This window comes from Protopterus annectens, chromosome 4.part0 (assembly GCF_019279795.1).
Source record: "Protopterus annectens isolate FY-2018-M chromosome 4.part0, PAN1.0, whole genome shotgun sequence".
NCBI lineage: Eukaryota > Metazoa > Chordata > Ceratodontiformes > Protopteridae > Protopterus > Protopterus annectens.
This window is the reverse complement of record NC_056733.1, coordinates 73802922-73825240: the sequence shown is the minus strand read 5'-3', so window position 1 is coordinate 73825240 and position 22319 is coordinate 73802922. Positions and strand designations below refer to the sequence as shown.

Below are 22319 nucleotides of genomic sequence, written 5' to 3'. Positions count from 1 at the left end.
TAAAGCTATGGTTTAAAGCTTAACACAAAGAAGTGTGCTCTACAGATCTTAAAACAGGCATCTCAAATAGTGTTCCTCATAGTTCAGTTGCTTCACTCTACTCCATGCATTTGTACCCTCCATTTCTCAAACTCATTCATACTGAACCTTTCTAACCCACCAAGTAAAAATTACACTGGTGATAAAACTGTTTTCTTAATGGATCCTGCTATGGAATCAACTTCTGCGTGACATACCGTTTGCCACTAGCTTATCTAAATTTGACAGGAACACTCAAACTTTTCTACAGGAAAAGAATATTAAGTTTATAAATTCAACAAATACTAAAAATGTAAAAAACTAGAAATTGCTCTACATCTAATATTATGGTGAGTTTACTTATGTTCATTATATTGATCTTTGCTACAGTAGCTTTAGCTACAAGGGCAGATTATCCTATGTTAGTACATTTAGGAGGTGGAAGGTGAAGAGTCCAGGAGCCCCTGGGGAATGCTCCTAGCAAAGACTGATCTGCACCTAGAGAAGGAATCAAGCTTATAGTGCTCTGCAGAAGTATGAACCAAACACTTTCCAAAAAGCCATAGATAAAGCCAAGGCCCTGGTAGAGTGGAACTTGACCTTGCCTGGAATAGTATTGTTAAGGTGAGTATATCAAAAGGTAAAAGCCTTAGACAACCATTTGGAAATAGTCTGTTTTGACACATGTTAAACCTTCTTCTTACTTCCTCAAAAATTGAATGATTCATTTGAAGATCTGAAATATTTATTTCTAAGCTGTCTGTGGACATCCAAGGTACTGAGTATACTTTCTCCCTTATTTTTAGGTTCAGGAAAGAAAACAGTTAGATGGATAATAGTTTGGTACCACTTTAAGCATAAAAGAAGAAATACTTCTCAAAGAAACCCTGTCCCTATGGAAAATGAGATAGTGTTGACTCACCATAAGAGCTTGCTACTCAGATACCTTTCTTGCAGAGGTCACAGCAATCAGTGAAACTGTTTTCCATGTTAAGGACCTCAAATTAACTGATTAAATGCATCAAGCGTTAGCTTCCCTGAAGGAAAATTTAGATCCCAAAGAGGGGCCCCCCAGGTTTTCCTGGAGGCCTCTTATGCAAAACCCCTTTCAAAAACATTTTGACATGAGACTGCACTCAAAGAGGAGGACCCATGAGCAGACATGCCATACTGAAATGGTCGATAAATGAACCTTGACAGAGAAACAAGAAAGGCCATAGGATAGTAACTCACACAACTATTGTAAAACTAGAGAACAAGCCCAGAATGGGTGCTGGTTATGTTGCTGGGACCAACTATGAAACCTTTTCCATTTGTTAATATAGGATTTCTAGTAGCAGGTTTTCCTGCCTCCATTAATACCTGCTGCATGCCCTTAGTAAACAAGTGCTTAAAAGGAATTAAGACCCCATCATCCAGGCAGTCAGGTGAAGTTGACTGATGTCAGGGTGTATCAAAACCGCTGTTATGTGAAAACATCCAGCTTGTGAGGAAGCTTGTGGTAATTGCCCCGACCATTAAAAAAAAACTGTTCAGAGGAGGCAAAATCGATCTACTTGAGGAACTCACCATAGATGGATCAAATCTTGGAAAACTCCTTGATCTACTTTCCATTCATGTAGGTCTGCTGTTGTCCTGCTCAGCTTGTCTGCCATACAATTTTGCTCTGACAGAATGGTTCCCCCTTGCTTGTTCATGTACCACATGGTTATGGCATTGTCTGTAACAACCTGAAAAGGTCCAAGGGATCAAAGGTAATTCAGAGAGTAGAGTGCCTTGATTACAGCAAGCATGTCTTTTACATTTATGCACTTACATCTGTCTCTAGTGTTCCAAACACCTTGCACTTTTATCCATCCTGAAACTGCTCCCCAAGCAAAGCCCTAAGTGTGTGTGGTGACTGACTGCTTTGGAGCAGTGAGGGAGGGAAGAGGACACCTGTATTTAAGGATATCTGTTGCCTCCACTAAATGATTCCTTTTCCGACAACCCCCAGCAATGGGATTTGAAAAGATAAAGGATCTTGGCGCTGGGACCAAAGAGATTTCAGATACCACTGTATCATTCTCAGATGGAGTCTTGCCATGGTTATAATGAAAATCATACATGCCATGAAACGCAAGATCCTGACGCATTCCTTGGCAATACCGAAGTCTGACTGGAAAAACCTCAGACATATATCTAGATATAGATCTAATTTTTCTCCTCTGGAAGAAAAACTATTTGAATTGAGGTGTCTAGCTGACATCCCAGGAACACAATCCTGTGTGAGTAAGTCAATAAACACTTTTGAATGTTCTTTTGGAATCCTAGATTGTGTAAAAGATCTCTCCCCCAAAAGAGAGATTCCTGACACTTTGAAAAAGACTCTGCAAAGATGTCCAAGTTATCTAAATATGGAAAAATGCGTGTGCCCTGTAGCTTGAAATGAATTATAACTGGAGCTAGGCAGTTTGCGAACACTCTTGGTGCAGCTGATAGTCCAAAGGGTAAGGCAAAGAAAGTACAGTTGTGTACACTTACCATAAATGTAGATGTTCGAGTGTATTCACTGTTGCAGTCATTACATTTGGGTAATCCTGCTGGCAGGTTGCCCTCAGTCGGCCTGAATTCCAAAGTCTTGGGTCCTGCGTAGGCTGTTGTCGCCCCTTCCCTGACATCAGATTGTCAGGGGTATAAAAGATGCAGCCGACGCCATTTTCTTTAGTTTTTCTTGCCCCAGATGTCAGGTGCCTCCTAAAAGGGTAGCCAAAATTTATATATATATATATATATATATATATATATATATATATATATATATATAATAAATTTTACCTTCATCTACAAGCAAATACACCACATAGGTTGTATAAATCAGAGAAGGAAAGACAGGTTCCATCAGAAGAAAAAAGGTGGGTGGCGGGTGGGTAACCTGGACTGCAACAGTGAATACACTCGAACATCTACATATATGGTAAGTGTACACAACTGTACTATGTTCTTCGTGTTTCACTGTTGCAGTCATTACATTTGGGTAGATTCCCAAAGCTATGGTTGGGAGGCTAGAGCTAAACAGCATTAGGAGCGGCTATGAGACCCTGCAGAACTGCAGTGGCAAAGCCTGCCCTGGATTTAGACTAGAGTGGCAGATGATAGTGCTTTGTAAAGGTGTGCACTGAACTCCAAGTAGCAGCCTCTAAAAAGTCCTTGTTTGGTGCTCCCCTGAGAAAGGCTGCTGAAGTGGCTGCAGCTCTGGTTGAATGTGGCCTAATGCCCTTAGGCACTGGCTTGCCACGGTGTAAGTAGCAGAAACGAATGCAGTGGCCTATCCACTTTGAAATAGTCTGCTTTTAGATGGCCTTTCCTTGTGATCCTGCAGCATATGCCACTAGTAATTGCTCTGTCTTTCTGAAAACTTTGGTTCTGTCCAAGTAGAATCTAAGCTGTCTGTGTACGTCCAAAGAATGCAGAATTCTCTCTCCCTTGTTCTGTGGATTTGGATAAAAAGTTGGCAGATGAATAGTTTAAGAGCCACACTGGACACCACCTTAGGCATAAATGTTGGGTTTGTCCTCAGAGAGACCCTGTCTGGATAAAAAATGATAAAAGGTTCCACAGCCATGAGTGCCTGTAGCTCTGAAACTCGTCTTGCAGAAGTTATTGCTAGGAGCAGAGCTGTTTTCCAGGATAAAAACTTTATATCAGCAGTAGCAGCTGGCTCAAAAGGAGGCCGGGTGAGTTTTTCCAAGACATAGTTGAGGTCCCATGCAGGCATTAGTGATCTCCTTGGAGGCCTTGAGTTTTTGGCTCCTCTGAGGTACTGTTTTAATAAGGGATGATAAAAGATTGGTGGCTCTGTATTGTAATGAGCTGAAATGGCAGAAGCATGAATTTTAATAGATGAAAAAGATAGGCCTTTGTCCAGCATCTCAAGTATTGCAAAACCTGAGGAATATTTGGCACAGCTGTATCAGTTCCTTGTGCCTGGTTCCAAGCACAGAATCTCTTCCATTTTCCAGCATAAGATTTTCTAGTACTAGGCCTTCTGGCTTCCAAAATGACATCCATCACAGCTTTACTGAGAGGTAAGTTTTGTATGACTACATTATCCGCCATGCGGCCAGGTTTAAAGTCCTGAGTTGGCTGTGCAGGATCTGACTGTTTTGCTGGGACAGTAGATGAGGTATTTCAGGTAAGGTCCAAGCTGGGCATTGAGACAAGTTCTTTAGGATTGGAAACCAGTACTGGCGGGGTCAGTCTGGTGCAATCAGTATCATTTTTGGCTTTTCCTGTCTGACCTTTAGGAGTACCTTGGGGAGGAGAGGCAGAGGGGGAAAGGCATATACTGATAGGTTTTTCCAGCTGAAAGATAGGGCGTCCACTTTCCATGCTTGTCTGTGATAAGTCCTTGTGCAGAATCTTTTTAGCTGGTAGTTGTGAGGGAAGGCAAATAGATCTATGTCCGGGCATACCCATTTCCTTGTTGTCATGCTGAAGACTTGTGGATCCAGCTGCCACTCGTGGGGATCCATGATGTTTCTGCTTAGTTTGTCTGCCAGAGTATTTTTCCTTCCTGGCAGGAATTGTGCCTGCAGATGTACTTGGTAAGTTAATGCTGTGTCCCACAAAGTCATGGCTAGTCTGCAAAGGGGGTAAGAATGTGTGCCCCCTGCTTGTTTATATACCACATGACCATGGTGTTGTCTGTCTTTATCAGTAGTTGTCCCGGATGAAGTAGGTCCTTGAAGGCTGTCAGGGCATTCTGAACAGCTAGCATCTCTTTTTGATTGATATGTAGATGCATTTGGGTTGAGGACCATGTGCCCTGAATGCATCTTCCTGCCATGTGGGCCCCCAGGCATAATCTGATGCATCCGTTGTTAGTGTCTGCCTGGCTGGGGGTAATGTGAAAGGCTGTCCCTTGTTTTGGTGACAAGCCTTTGCCCACTATCGAAACTCCTGTTGTAGGCAGGGAATGAGAATAATCATTGTTTCCAGGCTGTGGCAATGTTGAGTCCAAACACTTTTTAGGTACCATTGAAGTTTCCTCATATGCAGTCTTGCATATGGAATTAGTAGGATGCAGGATGCCATGAAGCCCAAAGCCTGCAGAATTTTTCTTGCAGATAACTGGGTCATTGTTGCCAACATTTTGAAATAGGTAGTCAGTTGCCTTTGTTTGTCTGGCGTGAGATAAGCCATCTGGGCAGTTGTATTTAAGCTTGCATTCAGGAATATTATGAGAGGGTACTAGTTTTGATTTATTTTCATTGTCTGTGTACCCTAGGCATGTTAGAAGTCTTTTCACAAACGCCAGATGCTGTAGAATAATGTCCATGTCCTCTGCTTGAATTAGTCAGTCGTCCAAGTAAGGATATATTTGTATTCCTCTTTGTCTGCAGAATGCAATTACTGGTGCCAGGCACTTTGTAAAGACCCTGGGAGCAGTAGACAAGCCAAAGGGCAGTGCAGAGAATTGGTAATGCATCGAGCCAGCCTTGAATCTGAGGTATCTTCTGCATTATTGTCTGATTGGGACATGCAGGTATGCCTCTTTTAAGTCTAGATTCACCAGCCAAGCGTTCTTGCCCAGAATGGGCAGAAGCTGCTGCAAAGTCATCATCTTGAATTCTGGTATATCCAGGAAAGTGTTCAGAATAGATAGGTCCAATATTGGTCTCCACGTCTTGTCCTTTCTGGGTACCAAGAACAGTCTTGAGTAAAATCCTTATCCCTGCTCTTGCTCTGGTACTTGTTGAATAGCCCCCATGTCCATGAGGGATGAGACTTGATTTTGTGCCTCTGCCCATTGATTTTTTGGCAGATCTGGCCAGCCATTTGCCTTTGGCAGAGTATGGAAATGGAATTTGTACCCTTGTGACACGATATTTAGAACCCACTTATCCTGGGTTATAATGTGCCAATTTTGAGAAAAAAGTGCTAATTTACCCCCTAAGGGTGCTGTCAGGAGATAAGTGCTTGGTGCAGGCAGGGGAAAGTCATTGGGACCGTTTCCTGTAAGGTTGTGATTTGTCTTCTCCAACTTTGGAGGTAGAAGCACCCCATTGCTTTGACCTGTAGGAACCTTGCGCCTGGGTTCTGCCTCTAGGGCATCTGGATCTGCCCCTTTGAGGTCTGTCTGACACAAGAAAGGACCAATTCTTTGTAGGCCAGTGTCTACTAAACGTTGGTGGCTGTACTTGTAAAAAATCTTTGACAGTTTGCATAGATTTAGCCTTGTCCTCCATTTTCTTTAACACCTCTTCTGCCTTAACACCAAACAGAGTATCATGCTGTAAAGGTGCATCTAAAAATTTAACTTTGACATGATCAGGCAGATTTTGTTCCTTTAACCAAGCATGTCTCCTAATTACAGAACCCGTAACTACGGCCCTGCAGGAGGCCTCCAAAGAATCAAAACCACACTGCAAAGTATGCTTTTCAACTTGTTCAGCTGCATGCAATAAATCCTGCATTTCCTTGTTTTCTGCACATTCAGAGTTTAATAACATTTTCTGTTTAAGCAATGCCATGACATGTTGCTGATATTTGAGCATATGAAACTCAAAGTTTAAGGCCCTTATAGCCAAGGTTGCAGATGTGTAAACCTTTTTTCCCCATCTATCCAGTGCCCTAGAATCTCTGTCAGAGGGGGTAGGGTTTTTTGCAGCGGTAGCCTTAACTCCTTTGGGACTCTGTGAAATAGTTTCTGGGTCTGCAGCAAGGTTTTTAAAAAGGAATTTATGAGAGTCAGGAACCCTGTAATATCTGTCAGGCTTAACAGGAGCTGGAGGTAAGGAGTCAGGGGTAAGACTAGACTCTGAAAACACATCATCTGCAATATCTAACACTGGTGGGATGGGCTAGTGGCCTGTGTTGAGGAAGTAAAAGGAAATCCCTGAGCCTCTTTTTAGATTCTGAGAAATCTTGGCTCTCCCAGTGGAAATGTTCCCTCATGGTATGCAAGGTTTCCCCAAAAGAATAGTCCTCTGGAGGAGAAGCTGAAGGAATAGATTCTTCAGCATCAGAATCCTCATGGGGGGAAGAGAATATTCCTGATCAGAAGAGGAATCAGAAGAAATAGAAACCTGATCTGAAGATTCATAGTCAGTCTCTTGCTTAGGCCTCTTATCAGGAGGGGGATGGGAACCCCTGATCAAGGTAATTAAGTCTTCGGCCATTTTGAGCATCTGTTTTTTGGGCATACAGGCCTGTCCACGTGTCTCGAGTTTGTTTCTTTGCTTTAGAAGGTGCTTTAGTCTTTGCCTTTGAAGCTGAGGTTGGCTTAATGTAAAGATGCTTAGGTCTGAATACACCCTTAGAAGCCGGTGCCTGCTCAGCAGCTCCGGACCCATCTGAAGGAACAGTAACCGAGGCTCTAATACCTTGAGTTTCCAGCAGCATGGCCGACTCCACGTGGGAGTCGGTAGCGGGTTGCGACTCTAAAGTAGCGGGTGTCAGGGGCTGCGAAAGCGCCTCACTGAGAACGGGAGACTGGCTTAGGAGAAGCTTTGTCGTCGGGTTTGGGCCTCGGCTGTCTATCTCCCTCCTTTTCTTTGCGTTTTTTGTGAACTCCGGTAGTCGGATGGCTATCCCACGACATTTCTGGATAATTAAACCGGCGTCCAAAGTAGTTTAAAGCAAAATCATACCGATGCTTAATAGTGCGTTGGTTAAATCTAGCACAAAACTGACAACCAGCAACGTTGTGATCATGGCGTAGGCAAGGAATACAGTAAGAATGAAAGTTCTTATGAGGTATTTGCTTTCCACAAGAAATACAATTATTAACTTTTTCTGACATCGGTCTGGAGCAAGAAAAAAGTTTCCCCAATGGGGTACTTAGCTTTATTGAAGACTTCCGATCTGAAACTCAAACTCGAACACGAAAATCTCAGAAGTCGGCCGACCAGCACTTGCGAACTGCTTCTGCTTCGGGCACCGCGCGGCAAGAAAGACTAAAGAAAATGGTGTCGGCCGCATCTTTTATACCCGTGATGACCTGACATCAGGGAAGGGGCGACAGCAGCCGACGCAGGACCCAGGACTTTGGAATTCAGGCCGACTGAGGGCAACCTGCCAGCAGGATTACCCCAAATGTAATGACTGCAACAGTGAAACATGAAGAACATCTGATAATGTGATCCAGACACAGAAAACCGTAAGAAATGTCTGAAGACTGGATGAATAGGGATGTGATGATAAGCAACATTTTAAGTCCATTTTTACCAGGAAACTTGGAAGAGGAAGAACAGGTAACAGGTTCTGAAGGGACATCATTTTGAATTTTGGCATTATCACAAACAGATTTAGGAAAGAAAGACCCATAACTGGTCTCCAAGCATTTTCTTTCTCTGGCACTAGGAACATCCATGAATAAAAAATATTCACCACCTTGGAAGGAATAACTACTTTTATCACTCCTTGGAATGGCATGTGATTAAGAACCTGTGGAAACAAGACTCTTATCTGGAGTATGAGGAATGACCTCCTGGAAAGGAGGAATTTCCTCCCACAGCCACCTATAACCTAGATGAAAGATTTTCAGGACCCATTTGTCTGACATTATCTGTTGTCAAGCAGAAAAATGGAGATTTGGACTTTTTGGAAGAAGAAAGAGGCCGGGGTGGAAGGAGGTCACACAGTCGCTCAAACAGGCTTGTTGAACTATCCTTGGTTTTGAGAGGTTTTCACACTTCTTTTTGGAACCCCCTTGTCATTTCATCTTAACATTAGTTAATCTGTATTTTGCTGATACTGTTTATTCTGCTTTTTGCCAAAACTGGATGAGGAGGTAAAAATATCCCTTGGAAAATTTGAAAAAGGAGGGGTGAAAAATCTTAGAAATTCCCTGAATAAGCTTGCCTTTTTCATCATACTTTTTGATCACCTCTAAAAGAGAGGGGGTCAAACACTAAATTTCTATCCAAGGGTGAATGTAAGATCTCCTTTTTATCACCTGGGAGGTTCAGAGAATGCAGCCATATAAACCTCCTCAAACGAGTACCAGTGGCCATAGCCCTGGAAGAAGTATCAACAGTCATATAGACACTGTAAGCAATGAGTAGTGACCTGTACAATAGAAGAAACAATGTTTTTTTTTTTTTTTAAAGCAGATTTTTCCTCACAAAAAGAAACTGCAGATACAACATTCCTCATCATATTTTCACAATTAAGTCAGAACAAACTAACATATAAGCCTAACAATTACAAATTCTGGAAATCAAAGTTGCGGAAGTATACATTTTTCCCCCAAACCTATCAATAATTTTCCCATCCACATCGGAAAGAAGAGGATAGGAATTGACTAGGTGCTTAGCAGCAGTGGGATAAAGTAGAATTATAGCTGCTGGGTCAGGTTTCAGAATAGTGTGCATAAATTTAAAAGAATGAAGAACTTTATACATTCTATCTGCCTTTTTAGGAACAGCTGGCTAACTATCAGGAAAACTACAGGCAGTAACACACATATCCTCTAAAACAAACAAAACAGGAGCAATGGGTGTAGGATTGGAAACCCTTCTCTAACAACTCACACTACTTTCTCAGGGACTGAGAAACCTCAGAGTTTTCCCACTGAACATATTGGCACATTCTATAAGAACAGTCTCATAGAAAGAGAAACCCCCCAGAGGGAGAATTAAAACTGAGCTCTACTCCTCAGTCTGAATCAGAAATTGGAGGAAAAAAAAACTGTATCTATCCCTGCATCTTCCTGTTCAAATTCAGAATCTTGAATCCCCTCTGGAAAAGAGGTATCCCTCTTTCTTTTCCCAGAAAAGTACAGTTGTGTAGGAATATCCCATAACAGTAGATCTCCTACATATGGGTTGTCACCGCTGAAATTTTGAGGGGTTAACAAAGCTTTACCTTCCCTAGGTCATACGCCCAATGCATGACATTAGCTCATTTGCTCTGGGGTATATAAATGGACGTGCAAGACTGGAACCCCAGACTATCTCCAAACTAGTCGCCTGAATACTACTGAAACAGGAGACTGGCCACCTAGAAGGGGAACAGCTGGAAAAGTTATAAAAAAAAAAAAAAAAAACTCCGCTGTTCCAATGTAACAGAGCAGAGGTTAATGTAAAGGGGGAGAGGAATATAAAGGTAGAAGTGAGGTAGAGAAGGCGGGATGGAGGGTGGCATGGAATACTGCAACAGTGGTCAGTAGGACATCTACTGTTCTGGTAAGTTCTTACAAAAATATACTACGTCCTGACTGAAATCACTTTTGCAATATTCCTGATATATGGATGATTCCCATAGCTGAAGGAGGAAGGAAGGATGGTTGGCTAATGAGAAGAGTTGTCTACCAGTCTGGGCAAGATTGACCTACCAAAGGCTGCCATGGACCTTGAGAAAGCATAAATTTTGTAGTGTTTGGTAAAGGTGTGTACAGAGGACCAAGTGGACACTTCCAAGATGGACCTGGAGTCTATTCCTTTGGGAAAAGCCACCGAGGAAGTGACTGCCCTAGTGGAATGGCTTTAGGGCAGGAAGGCAAGGTCTTACCATAGTGCAAGTAGCAGAAAGACAAAGCCTTAGAAATCCAAGCTGCAACAGTTTATTTGGAGACTGGCTGGCCCAGCTTAGGGCTCATAAACTATACAAGCAGCTGCTCTGTCTTTCTGAAGGTTTAGTTTTGTCCAGATAAAATCAGAGCTGCCTGTGAATGTCCAGAGAATGTAAGATCCTTCCCATCTGTTTTGTGGATAGGGAAGAAAATGGGAAGATAAATAGCCTGATTGAGGGACAGCTTGTTCACTACCTTAGGCATGAAGGATGGAGTATCCCTGAGAACCACCCAGCCCTTGTAAAAAAACAAGAAAATGGGGGAGTGGCCATAACAGCTTGCAACTCAGACACTCTCCTAGCAGAGGTGAAAGCCAAGAGAAGGATAGTTTTCCAAGTTAAGAATTTTAGAGAAGTGGAAATGCCAGTTCAAAGGGAGGCAGTGTAAGCTTTAGCACAAAACTAAGGTCCCAAGGGGGAGAAATGGGGTTCCCAATTGAGTCATGTTGCAGGGCCCCCTCTGAGAAAAAAGCTTGACCTCCACTCTAGCCATAAGCAGAGGGCTAAGAGAGAGAGAGAGAGGGAGGCAGGCTGTGATAACTGATAGGTGAACTTTTATAGAACAGTAGACCAAACCTGATCAAAGTAGTTCACAAAGATATTGCTGTACAGCAAGAACATGTGATAAGTGTGGGTTCTGACTATTTTTGCTGTACCAACAGAAAACCTTTTATATTTAGCAGAGTAAGATTTTCTGGTAGTAGGTCTCCTGGCCTCTTATAGGACTTGAACAACCTTTTTAGAGAAGAGTTGTGCTTGAGGAATTAAAATCATATCATCCATAGGATCAAGTTGAGAGATAGAAGTTGTGGGTGGAGCAGCAATAGTAGTAATGTCCTTTTGTCAGGTGAAACAGCAGAGGAAACCAATATTTGGCTTGGACAATGCGGTGTCAGTAAATGGAGCCTGGGTGCATCCTTTTGTGCCTTAAGAAGGATTTTTGGAAGAAAAAGCAGGAGGAAGAAAAACAGAGGATCTTCCCTGTCCACTGGACGGAAAGGGCATCTATCCTCCACAATGTGGCACAAGGGTCCGTGATGCAGAACTGGGAAGCTGATGGTTAGCTGGTGACACAAAGAGGTGAGGGATGATCACCTGGAAAACCTCTCTGTTCAAAGTCCACTCGGGGTACTCCAGGGAGAGACTTAAGGAATTTGCTAGCACATTATCCTGAGAACAGATGCATGTGGCAGTGAGCATGATGTTCATTTGCACTGCCAAGGTGCATGCCTCTTGTGCTAACCTGCACAACTGGTTAAGACCTGGTGCCTCCTTGTTTGTTTATATACCATATGACTGTGGTGTTGTCTGTGTACACTAGAAGTGGTTTGGGTTTCTACAAGTGGGTGGAAATCTGAAGAGATTGCTGAAGAGCCCTCATTTCCTTCAGATTAATATGCTCCTTCAGGGACTGAGGTTGTAAATTCCCCTGCACTCTGAGTGATCCTGTCCAAGGAATCTGTGTGAACCCGTTGAAGAGGAGGACGTGGTGTGAATGGCAGTCCTGGGTTGAGGATGACCTGTCCCTTCCACCAAAGTAGCTCCTTTTTGAGACAAGGAAGGAGGGGAATCTGGGTGTTCAAGGGGTGACAGTGCTGGAACCAAACAGATTTCAGGTACCGTTGGATTTTTCTCATGTGATATCTGGCCAGGTGGCTGCCATGAATCCCAAAGTTCTTAGCATCCCCCTTGCTGAGCTGTGAGTTGTGGAAAACTAGACACTTTCTGAACAATCTTGGAGGTGTGGAAAGACCAAAAGGCAGAGCAGGAAACTGAAAACATAAGGAGCCAGAGAAAAACCTGAGGAATCTCCTGCAAGAAGGGCAAATGGTTATGTGTAAGTAGACATCCTTAAGATCTACTGACACTAATAAAGCTTGGAGGAGGATGAAAGGCAGAAGAGTGTGAAGAGAGAGCATTTTAAAAGATGGTATCTTCAAGTAAATGTTTAGGACAGACAGGCCTAGAATGGGTCTCCTCCATTACCCTTCTATTCTTGGGCCTAGAATAATCCTGGAGTAAAACCCTATTCTCATGAAGTCTTTGGGACCCGCTCAGTGGTGCCCTGACTCAAAAGGTCTTGAATAATGGGGACCAGAAGGGATATTTTGTTTTGCAGAAGTTGTGGCATGACTTTCAGAGGGGGAATATGTTCCCAAGACATGGCATAACCATTTTTGATTTTGGAGATGACCCACTTGTCTGTATTAACCAGAGACAGCCAACAGTCTTTGGCAAAGAGGAGTGATGGGAATGACAGCATGGTAGAGGGTTGCTGTAGAGATAGTGCATGGGAGGTCTCCCCACTGGAGGTTCACTCTGGATTTTTTCAGAGTACTTTTCCTAGGGGTTTCCTTTGTTTCTGAGCTGTCTTATCATCCCTTTTAATGAAGAAAGCAGATACAGATGGGTAATTCCTATGGTAGCTAGAAACTGAGGAGAGTAGAATATATCTGCAGTCTTCCAATGTCTTACCTTGGTCTTGGAGATTTTTGAACAGGCTGGCAGCCTGAGGACCAAACCATAAGTCTTTGCCCAAGGGAGAGCCTAAAATCTTTGATTTGAAATCCTCAGGTATAGGTTGACTGTGAAGGTATGCATATCTGTAAATAACAGAGCCAGTAGCAGCTGCCCTAGAAGCAGCATCTACAGCATTGTAACTGCACTTAATGCTGTGCAGGGCTATTTCAGTGGCCTGTGATAGTAAAAACTGCATTTGATGCTTAGACTCTGCTGTAGGAGGGTCCAGTATAACTTTGTTTAAGTAATGCAAGACAGAGATCAAGTACTTTGTCATTTGAGTCTGATAGTTAATTTCCCTAAAGACAAGAGTAGCAGAGGTGTAATCCTTCTTTCCCCCTCTATGTATAGACATATTATCTTTGTCTGTAGGTAGGGTGTTAGCACTAGGCAGAAAATTAGAGGGCTTACCTGAAGACAGGGATACTGCAGAGGGGTCTGCCACTGGATTCTTGTATAAATAGTTTAGGTCACCAGGCACCTTGTAACACCTGTCTGGGCTTTTAGGAGCTGGTGGTTGAGAGTCACATGTAGAAGTGGACTGAAAGGTGTCCTTGAAAGTGTCAAAGACATGAGGGGCTGGAGAAGGGGCAGGGGTACCCATCTCCAAGAGGATGCAACACCTCTTCTGAATTCACACCAGAGATCTGTGCAGACTTCCATTCAAAATGTTTCATCATGTTCTGTATAGTCTGCCCAAACAAAGCTTCCTCAATATGGCAATCCGGTGAGAGGGAGTCCTCTTCATCGGAAGAGATTTGTCCTGGACAATACAACTGAGAGGAATAGTCCAGAGAATGGCCAGAGTCATAGTCCTGCTCCTAATCAGATGAAGAAGCAACTAGATTAGGTTTAAGAGGAGTAGACTGTGGTAGAAATGACCCAAAGGATGGGGTTTTCAAAGACATAACAGCTTTGAACAGCTCCTATAAGAAGCCTATCCACTCCTTTCATTAGCTGCCGAATGAGAGGTCACGTGCCTAGTTTTCTGTTTTTCTTTTTAGGCATGGCATCCATCTGGATGAGACGAGGAGGTCAGGAACCTTGTATGACTTCTATTAGAGAGCCTGGGATCTATTCCCCAACTAAAATTTGAGGGACACAGTGCAGTCCCTTAGAAATGAGATGTGGTTCTTGGACATATCAGCACTATGCAAGGCCTCAGGAGCCATACTGGCCTGAGACAGGGTCTCAGTAGTGGGTAACTAAGATGTAGCTGAACATACCGTGGGGTCTGCATACTCAGCGCATACGTCAGAGTCAGTAACACTGGGCAGTGGATCCACTTGAGGCCTCTCTAGTTTTTTCTTCAGCAGCAGAGGAGCGGCTGAGGCTACAGAGTCAGCCATTTTGGGGTGGGCCAAGGATTTAAGAGGCTGGGTGTCTAGAAAGGTGTTGAGTGGAAAGCCTTGACTTAATGGTTTTGGGAATGAGTGACTGACAGACCGAACAAGATTTGTGACTGTGTTCCACGCCTAGGCAAAAAAAAAAATTAAAAAATAAAAACAAAAAAAAAAGGACACTTAGTATGCAAGTCCCTGTACAGAATCTGCCTACTGCACTTGCATTTATCCCTCCCAGGTGACATCGAGCAACTTTTGGCAAAACAAAAGGAATGCTCCACAATGGGGCACTTATATGGATAAAAAAATTAAAGCAAAGGTAGGAATGATCAAACTGTGAACAATCCAGATACACAACCCGCATTTGGTCTGGTGGCAAGACAGTCTGGGGATCCACGGTCGCTTGTCTATACACCCCAAAGCATAAGAGCTGAGGTCATACGTCAGACTTGTGACCTAGGGAAAGTAAAGCTTTGGTACCCCGGATGAATGTCAGCGATGATATGATTTTAGTCAGGACATATACTTTACAAGTAGGATCAATAGCCTCAATTAAACCCTGAGCTAGATCTAGTAAACAACTGAGGAGTAGAAACATGCTGGCTTTTCTGTTTCTTTTTGAATGGGAAAAAATAGGGCCAACTGCGTTATTAATGGCAACAGCAGCTTTCCCAGGGATAGGTACTACATTTTGACATAACAGAGAAACCTTCCCTGTTCCCTCTAAAAGGACCAACAAGAGTAGCTCCACCTTGCCCACTGAATGGGACCCCAAAACCTGCAGAAGGTGTGGCTGACCCTGGTCCATAGTAGTTGTAGGTGCTATAACAGAGGGATCTGGGCTAAAAGATGAGTGGTCTGAAGTACAACAAATAGCCACAGCAGAGGTACCCACCTGTGGCTGAGGCAAATTGCTAGCCTGTTGTGGTGGCAAAGACCGTTTGCTTAATTGTTTTCCTTTTGTGGCTGGAAAAAGGACCAACAGTTGGACCAGCAGTCTATTCCATGGTCAAGTGAAAATGGTGGCTCTTTCCTGGGGAAGACAAGCAGCAAATGCCGGTAAACACTAGCAGTCTACAAGCACTTTAAAACACTATGCCAGACCCACAAAAAGTAAAATAAACACAACTTATTCACAGAAATAAATGTTTTCAGTTACTTTACACCACTTTTAAAATGACAGGAAAACAAGTGCTCTGTTTAAAAGTATGTTACTGTCTCATGACAGTCTGTTAAAAACACAATATTCCTAACTTTCCTGAACAGGAAAGTAATAAAACAGCAACACAAATAAGAATTATTTTTTTTCTCCAAAGGCAACTTATTTGGTCAGCAAAGGAACAGCACAAGCTGAACATCGATCCTTGGATGCCTTAGAGGAGCGTACTCTTCTGCGGCAGTAAAGGTCTTAAGGGCTTTGCACCCAAATTTGTCATTTAGTCAGTGCAGCTTGAGCTGCATGAGTTTGGTAGCATGGAACGTGCCCTGGAGCTTTGGAAGCTGGCCAGCTTGGTAGGATATAACCCATATAGCTAAGGCTACTGCAGCAGTGATCAATATGATGGACATCAGTACTATTCTAACTTAAAAAATAACCAAAGATATAACCTCAAAAAATTCTTGTCATCCATTAAACAAATTTTACACCCAGGAACTAACAATGTCCTTAACCCTTGTCCCAATAACTCCCCTTAGAAACAGCCATCAAGTTCAATTCATACTTCTCTGACAACATACCTGCCCTCGCCAATGAATCCTTTCCTGACTTAATTCTACCACCATCCACTAAAACCCCCACACACACACTAAAACCAGTTGCTACCTCTCATAAAAAAAAATATTAGCCAAACTTAAACCCTGCTCACCCTTGCAGATAACCTTCCTGCAGAATACTTCAAAATTGCTGCAAACACCATTGCATATCCAGTCTCCATCCTTATAAACATTCAGTACAAGAATCCTATATTCCTGCCATCTGGAAAAAAATGCCAAATCATCCCTCTCCACAAAGGTGACACTTCTACAGAATTATCTCATTTCAGACCCATTATCATCTAATTAAAAATGTTGGAAAAATGTGTCCATAAACAACTACTTCAGCAATTCTTAAAGGAACAATTACAAATGGATAGTCAACATGATTTTAGACCACCCAATAGCAAGACAACTGCCTTCCAGATACCATAAATAAAGCCAGGGATACAGGTAAATTTGTATTGTCCTTACTTCTAGACTTACCAAAAGATTTTGACACCATGTCTCATAAAAAAACTCCTACAACTATCCACAAAGGGTATTTCACAACCTTCTCTTCAGTGTTTTTATAATTACTTGTCAGAGCACTACCAGGTAGTCAAAAGGAATTCTACCCTTTCGCTTTACCTACCCATCATTACAGGTGTACCACATGGCTCTACCTTTGGTCCTTTTCTATTTAATATTTTTACAAACAATGTTCATACTTCTATACAAGTATCCCTTGTAAAATATTGAGATGATTCCACCCTTAAGTGCCTCTCAAACACTAAAGAACATTTAGAAAAGATTAGACAATGTGTCTCTAACGCTGCTTAAAACTTACTTTGTAACAATTAGCTCCTTAATCCTAAGAAAACCAAACTCCTTTTCAATTTTTCCTGAAATCACTTATACTCAAGAAAAACAGCTAAGATCACATCCCCATAAAATAAGCCTGTTGAAGCAGTGCTCCATACAAAACTGCTGGGGGTTACAATAGATGACAACCTCAAATATGACCGCCACATAAACAGCAACATAAAAAGCTCACAAAAAAACTAGGAATGCTATATAGGGCTAAAAAGTTCTTTACTGCATCTACCAGAGTCACTCTTGCCACTATATATCTACCCCCTCTCTGTTGTATGGTTCTCCCATTTTGACTAACCTCCAGGCCACTCTAAAATCTAAACTAGAACACTATTACAAGGTAGGCAGATTAGCAGCTCACAAAAGTCTAAGAACACACCACTGTTCTGCACTAAACCCTCTAAACTGGCTAGAATTATCCCACCAACTAAATTATACTTTCCTTAACACACAAAATTATATTTAATCTCACTTTCTGCCCAGCTATAAGTACAATTCTCCACCATTACCACCCAAGTTTCCTGCCTCAAGTTTTCTGACAAAAATCTGCTTGACATCTACAAACTTTATAAAAACTGTGCTCAAAATATGTACTCACACTGTGTAGCAAAAGTCTGGAATGCAATCTCTGCACCAATCAGGGCGATACATAACATTCATTTATTTAAGCTGCAAATAAAAGAATTCCTCCACGACTTCTGGCTAAAATTTTAGCTCCCTCGTTTCTAATACCTATATACACCCTATATCTCATTTTCCCTTGTTTTTATGTTTCTTAATTTGTCTTACTCCCGATTCCTGACTAAATACAAATTAAAAAATGGGTAGGTGAGTTGGACAACAAGAAATGTCAACATGTATAATGCAGATAAGGGACAGACAGGACAAAAGAATGCAGGCTATCCATTTATTAACTTTACAGAACATGATACCACATCTGAGGATGCTATAAATTGGCGTGGCAGTGAGGGACTCCATATTAAAAATGAAAGCAACTGGTGTTGCATGTGGTAAATGTTCATGAACTGAACCTTCTGAATATCAATATATGTGAAAAGAACCTGCAGGTGAACTATGATTCTTCTTTAGTCAGGAAGAATGGTGGTGGTGGTGGTGTGGGGGGGCAAAAGCATCACTTCTTGCAAAAACCTCCAATATGCCTCGCAAACTATTTTTTAAACTGATGTCATTTACTGGGGGTTTAGCACATCACACTTCACACTTTTGCTTTCCTCATCTACTATCAGGAGACTCTTGAGAGTGAACTCATCCTCTGGATCTCTACTAGTGCAAGCCTACGTCTGCTTGTGGTGGGAGGTCCTTGTAGCTACCACTGCTCTGAAGAAGAGGGTATTTTCCTTCTGAAGTCCTTCTCTTCTATATGTGCAATAGTGCCATGAAGGAATATGACACCATGATTGCTCCTTCCTAATATACTTATGCATGTTACTATCACTTTGTTTTTTCTGGATGCCTACATTACTGAATATCCCAGACCTCCAGGATACTCCACACCCACCATGAAAGGAAAGCGATCCTGCCTTCCCACCAGTCGTAGTGGCATTTTTTCCCTGAACTCAGATTGATGGACAGTATTGCACTAAAAACCAACTCTGTTGTAAGATACTGAATGTTACACAGACGAAGGCCTATTGAGTTCAAGTGTAGAGGATTTAAGGGCCTGTAACTATGGAAGATGACAGTTTGGAATTCACAAGAATCAGTGTGAAAGAGTCTATGTGGCTCAGCTTTACAATTCTAACAAAAAATGGCAAAAGCTCTGCCCCATTGTAACTTTGCACCAATTACCTGCATCTTAAGAAATAGCAGCTCTCTCGGTCACAAGTTCAGGCCTTGTCTGTCTGTTGTGCTTTTCAGTGTCAGTTCTCATTAAGTTTACTTGTTTTGCAATGTTTGTGTCATAATCACACACTATAGTATGCTGGCACAATTCTCAAAATGTCTGTAAGCCTTGCCCTAAATATAAATGCTGCAGAATTACTTTAAAAGAACAGTAAAAAATGTATTTTGTGTTTCTAAGAACTGTCAGCAAAGCATACTGTAGTTATTACACTTTTAAAGACTCAGCAGTTAAGACATTTAGTACAAACCTTTTCACATTTTAGCACACATTAAATGTTATGACACCAGACATGTACAGAAATATACTTTGCAGTTAGCAAACACCGTTTTACTCTTTGCAACATCCTTATCCTCTAACATAGGTCATCAAATACTTCCCAAACTGATTTATACTTCTGTAGCAGACCCTGTTGCTGGGCCTTCTGCTCAAGGCAGCATAATTTAGAGCCACTTACAATACAAGAAGGATTATGACAGAGTACTTGATAACAAACAGATTGTTAAACTGTTCCAGAAATGGGTATCCAGGAATTCACTTCAAGAAAGGAGAGAAGTACAGTTTGAGAGGGGAGTTATGATGATGGGCCTGAAATTGGCCAGTTATGATCAGTGGACTACCCCAGTAAACAAGCATTTAATATCTTGGTTATGACTGCAGAGACCACATTATAACTCTTTCTAGTACACAAAGAAAGATAGTACAGCCAAGTATTTTACAACTAGTCTACATGGAGCTTTAGCTGCTCCAATTTAGTCAAAGACTAAAGAAAAAAAGGAACATACACTACTGACGTGTAAAACATGTAGAGCTCTGAAAACTGTAAGTTAACAGTGCAAGACAAGGGCAATGGCGTGGGGAATTAGAACAGCAGATGAGGCAGGGAAGATGGTCAAGGATGAGTTAGGAGTCTAGAGCACCGAGGACTACAGACCAGGATTAAGGAAAAGGCAAAAATGAAAAAGCCAAAGTGGCTACATGGGAATGCAGGGCTAGCAAGTATGGCTGAAAATACAGCTTACACGTCCAAAGTGTGTGTGTGTGTGTGTGGGGGGACAGTACAAAGAGGCTAACAAAAAACAACAAATATGATAATGGCAACAAAAGCTAAAGTAGAAAGGGAGCTAGCAAAATGGAACAAATAGGAAGGAAGTGTTTTTTTAGGTATCTAGCATAAAAATTTTATGGAGGGACAGAACTGGCCAAGCAAGTAAAGATGGGAGGGAAATCACAGAAGCCTGGTAAAAAGCAGAGGTTCTGATTCAGCATTCCATTTCAGTCTACAGAAAGGAAACAACTGGGAAGTGCCATACTGCAAGGGGTTTTGTGGTGAGAGGGGTGATGTGAGGAATTAAGAAAATTAATAGTGGAGTACTGCAAGGGGTCTGTCCTGGGCAAGTACTGTTTGGTGTGTTTGTGTTAAATGTATCTGACAGAACAAAGAACAGAATCAACCTCCTTAATGATTAAAAAATATATAGCTGGAAATGATGACGTAGAGTCTACAGAAGGCTCTGGAAAAGCTAAAAAAAATCGGGCAGAACAGCCCCTGTGTATAAATAATTAGCTGAGAGAGGGGATCTGATGGCAAAAGAGTAGGATAAGGAACTAGGGTTGTTGATTGCACGTCAACTGGACAACCAAAAGCAGAGTCAGAAGGCAATGGTAGCAGAAAACATAATGCTGGGATGTACCTGGAAGCAAGAGGGTTGCCCTGGTTAGACCACACCTTGAATAATGAAGGCAGTACAAGAAGAGGCATATCAGGCAGCTGGAAAGAATCCACAGGAAAGCCAGCAGAACTATCTGTAGGTTGGAGAGGAAAGGATATGATCAAAGACTAGGAAAAAAAAACAGCTCTTCTCACTTGAGTCCAGAAGAGACAGGAGGACATATCAGTACTTAAGACCAGGTCAGGGAGATATGAAGGGGTCATTCTGGATAGAAAGAAGAGAGGGGGCAAGATGGGGAACAAGCGGAAGACTGCAGTGACTAACTACTCCCTGGATCTCAGAAAGTACTTATTCAAAGGGAGGGTTGTAGACCCAAGGAAAGGGGTACTGGAATTGGTGGTGGTAGTGAGAATCCAGAGAAGCATCTGAGAGGAGTTAGACAGCTGGAGAAAGAGTAAGGGGGAATGTACGGATAAGAGGAGGCAGAATGTTAAATGCAATTAACAAACTAAAAGGGCCTACAATTTCCTTCTGTCTTCATGCAAATGTAACATAAATTAATCCAAAAAATGGCTACACTACATGCACGTAGTGCCAAGTTGTAGAACAGGGACTTACACTCTGTGATGAATTCATTACCTGTAAAATAATGTAAAGGTAGTGAACTCCTTCAGCAGATGGACAGTATTTATTAAATCCTGAGGCTGATTGCTGTTAACCATGTTCAGCATACCTCAAGTTTAACTGCTAGAAATGTGTGCCTGGCCACCAACAAGATCTTTCAGGAGGACAGTGGGGATGCAAGCCTGTGGAGTGACTCTAATGTTTTGCCAGCTGATCAGAATGGCACTCACCTGATTCTAACTGTCCAAACAAAATAAAACAAAAAAAGCCACCCAGACAAACAAAACACTATTAAAAGTTTTCTGTGACATCGGGGTAACATTTTTTTTGTTTTATACAGTTTATTAGTACATAGTTTTGTGGATTTTGCTGTTTACGTGTCTGAACAAAATGACAAACATGGCTGGTTAACATTAAGATCACATGTTCATAAAACAAGAAGCACACTTTCTCTACTCTGGTCTGTTCTGGGACCCAATGTTCAGCACTCAAGACTAGAATGGACAGGAGTACTACATCTCTGTAAGCCATGTAAGCAATAAACACATCTAAACCATTAGCGACCAAGAGTAATTAAGCTCTTACATTTCTTGAAAACCACTGGAACTGTGGTTGAACCAGTGCATGGCAAAAACAAAAACAAAAAAAAAACTTCTGTAAGCCAAGATTAAGCTCATGTCAAGTGGAATCACTTTTATATTTTTATATTATGCAATGGTACAGTGGGAGCCCAGGATAACCACAAAAGACATCCTTCTCCAGCTGTAAAACTGCTTAACCACTGAAGGAAAAGCTGATCAACAAAGCCAAATAAAAAAGTATTTTTGCTTGCCACTACTACTCACTGGGGGCAAGGGCAAGGCTGAATAGCCATAAAACAATCATAAAGTCTATCCTGAACTCCCACACCCAAGTGACACCCTGAAATAATAAAGTAAAATATTCATGAAAAAACAAACAATAGAAAGCATATCAAATACATCTTATGCAGATTGAAGACTATATTAAAGCACTTGAGTAAAACAGCATGCAAAGAAGTGCACAAACACAATATGCTGCTCTTAACCATTTCACACCAGACAAGAAAAAAAAACTGCCACGCTAAGTTAAGTAGAA

General features: G+C 41.9%; 1 protein-coding gene across 1 annotated transcript in view; it reads right to left on the bottom strand.

The window, feature by feature from the left end:
* The window catches only part of PRPSAP1 (phosphoribosyl pyrophosphate synthetase associated protein 1), a 785329-nt gene that overhangs the window by 158014 nt on the left and 604996 nt on the right, over positions 1 to 22319 (bottom strand). The gene's annotated exons all lie outside the window — the stretch shown is intronic.